Source organism: Chionomys nivalis, chromosome 22 (genome assembly GCF_950005125.1).
Source record: "Chionomys nivalis chromosome 22, mChiNiv1.1, whole genome shotgun sequence".
NCBI lineage: Eukaryota > Metazoa > Chordata > Mammalia > Rodentia > Cricetidae > Chionomys > Chionomys nivalis.
Window position 1 is genome coordinate 52,163,484 of NC_080107.1, and position 2,972 is coordinate 52,166,455.

A 2,972-nucleotide genomic window follows, 5' to 3' on the forward strand; every position below is an offset into this window, starting at 1 on the left:
TGTATTCTTCCTTAAATATCTGTTTATAAAGTCAAAAAATTAAGAACATTCCTGAGAAGTACTGGCATTTCTCCCGTTCATTACTACCACCTGTCTAGTATACTTCCATATTATGCTCTTTCTATCCTTACATCATGATACTCATCCAGGCACTTTTTGTCTGTTACTCAGAGTATAGTGACTAATCCATTACCAAATTATCTCCAGTGCTAATACACAAGCTCCTTAATATGGCATCTTGTGTCCTGTGCAATAAAATACTTATCTGCTTGCCTAGATTCATGTATGATGTTCTCTTGACTCTCACATAACTGTGCTTTAGCAACACAAACCCTTTTTATTTCCTTGAACTTAGCATGCCACTGTACCACTCCTGGTTTATTCTGTCCCTTCTGTCTAGATTGACATTTGTCCCATTGCAAATTAATCTTGAACAGTCTTCAAAACTCAGTTGAAAACATTCTTTCCCATAATGTTTTTTTTTTCTGGAACTTAGGCAGCATTTCCTATTTCCTCTCTTGTATTAGCCTGAAATACAGAATTATGAAAAACATGGCATTTTATTATTTTTATAATAAGGCATTTTTGGTATTCTTGCATATTTCACTATGTCTCTACATAGCTAGAATAAGAGGAGAGCTGGGGGCTGGTGGCACACACCTTTAATCCCAGCACTCAGGGGGAAGAGGCAGACAGATCTCTGTGAGTTCTAGGCCAGCCAGGTCTACAAGATCTAGTTCCAGGACAGGCACCAAAGCTACACAGAGAAACCCTGTCTCAAAAAAAAAAACAAGAAAACAAAACAAAAATGGAGCTAGAGGTATGTCCTTTTCTTGTTCCTTTTGAGCAGAGCTAGACACACTGTCTGCCATAGGACAGGTAATGTCCTAACTGGGTGCTAATTGACAGAATCTAAAAAATAAGGTAAGCAACAATCTAACTTTTCAGACTTTACATAAATACATTGATTTTATGAACACTTGTAATAATTATGTTCCATTCGCAGCTTCTTTATTTAAAATTACATATATACATATATAACATATATGCATATGAAACCAGTTGGGATTGAGTTCACAGGCAACATGACCCCATTCTTGTGGCTTAATCAGGGGAATTATGAGGAGGTTTTCTTTGTCACTGTTCTCAAAGTCAAGAAGCTTCAAGTCTTAAATGGAGTAGTTGAACTCATAACAGAGTTTCCTGGTGTTAGAGAAAACAGAATATATTTTCTTCTCTTCATCCTCCTTCTTTAGAAGTAATTTTTCAAAATAAGAAGAGTACTGGATTGGAGGTGAAAGAAGGAAATGATACTACACTAATGTCAACATCCTCTAACAATTCTTATGAACAAACATATTTCCAGGAAATAAGAAGAGTGATTTAAATTAGTATAATAATTGTAATTTCCTAATCTAGCAGCAAAATAAATTGGCAACAATAACAGAGTTCAACTTTTTACACTAAAGAGATGCAAGGGAAATAGAAATAAATATACCAGAATGACATTTAAGGAATCTAATATTTATTGACTATGTGCTTCATAATGAGATTACAATTGAGGGTGTAGTATTTGGAGATATGTGAATACATAGGTTTATTGTGGTGTCATTAAGTTCAGGTTGCTGCCCTGCTGAAGAGCTTCTTCACAGCCTCTTTCATGTCTCAGTTCTTTATACTATAAATGAAGGGTTTCAGCAATTGAGTGACCACTGAGTACATCACAGAAGTGACTATTTCCTTGTCACTTGAAGTGCTAGGTGAAGGCATAAGATAAAGTCCAATAATTGCACCATAATACAGAGACACCATAGAGGGGTGAGAGTCACATGTGGGCAAAGCTTTGCAGATTCCCTTGGAAGATGAAATTTCTGAGATGGTGATCTCAATACAGCCATAAGAGATCAAGAGGAATATTAGTGGCAGAGTAATGACTTCTGTGCCTACTGTGAAAATGACCAACTCATTTGGGGAGATGTCTAAGCATGAGAGCTTCATCAATGCTGTGAGATCACAGAAGAAATTAGGAAAGGTACTGTTGGCACAGAAGGACAGCCGGGTCAGTTGGAGGGTGTGAGATAAGAGCACTGACACAGGGCAGGATTCAGGACATAGCTCCCCATGAAATACACAGTTCCTCTCCCATGATATTGGTATAGTGGAGGGAATGGCAGACAGCCATACAACAATCATATGCCATTGAAGTGAGAAGAAAGTGTCCAAATCAGTGAATAATATAAAAAATACATCTGTGTTACACAGTCTGCATAGGGAATGGATGGATCCTGAGTCTGCATGTTTTTTAGCATCTTGGATACAGTAACAAATGAGAAAGAGATGAAAGAGATGTCTGTGAAGGCCAAGTGGCTGAGGAAGAAGTACATGGGAGTGTGGAGGTGAGAGTCCAGCCTGATGAGCAGGATGATGAGCAGGTTCCCCAGCACTGTGGTCAGGTACATGGCCAGGAACAGGGCAGACTACATGCCTTGATCCTCTGGCTGGATGGGGAGTCCCAGGAGGATGAACTCAGATACTGTGCTCTTGTTATCCCTCCTCAGGCTCTTCTCTTTGCTGTGAACAGGAAGATATTGAAGAACAAAGGAACAAACAGGCATTGATTTATGGCATGGAAGTAAAAATATGATTCCTTTTGTGGACAAATATATGCTGTTATTACTCATTTAAAGTGGGCTGCACATAAAATGAAAAAAATTGTCAACAAAGAAAATATTTTAATAAAGTGGCATCATTGCCATTTATTAACATCTGGGTCAAGGAAAATGTGTTGCTTTGCAAATGCATAGTCAAGAAGATTGCTTTAGGAGAGAACTTTGCTCCTTCAGATTGCAATGTAAACTTTTGAAATGTGGTTTAATTAGCACTAATAGTTAAAATATAAGGTGGAGATTTCAAAGTTTTCAATAACAAAAACAAGTAAAATTGGCTCAAATAAATTGATTTGGGTGCAGCAT

At 37.6% G+C, this 2,972-nt stretch overlaps 1 pseudogene; it reads right to left on the minus strand.

The window, feature by feature from the left end:
* Nucleotides 1-1,617: 1,617 nt before the first annotated feature.
* LOC130864376 (olfactory receptor 1J4-like) lies at nucleotides 1,618-2,615 on the minus strand (annotated as a pseudogene).
* Between the last annotated feature and the right edge of the window lie 357 nt (nucleotides 2,616-2,972).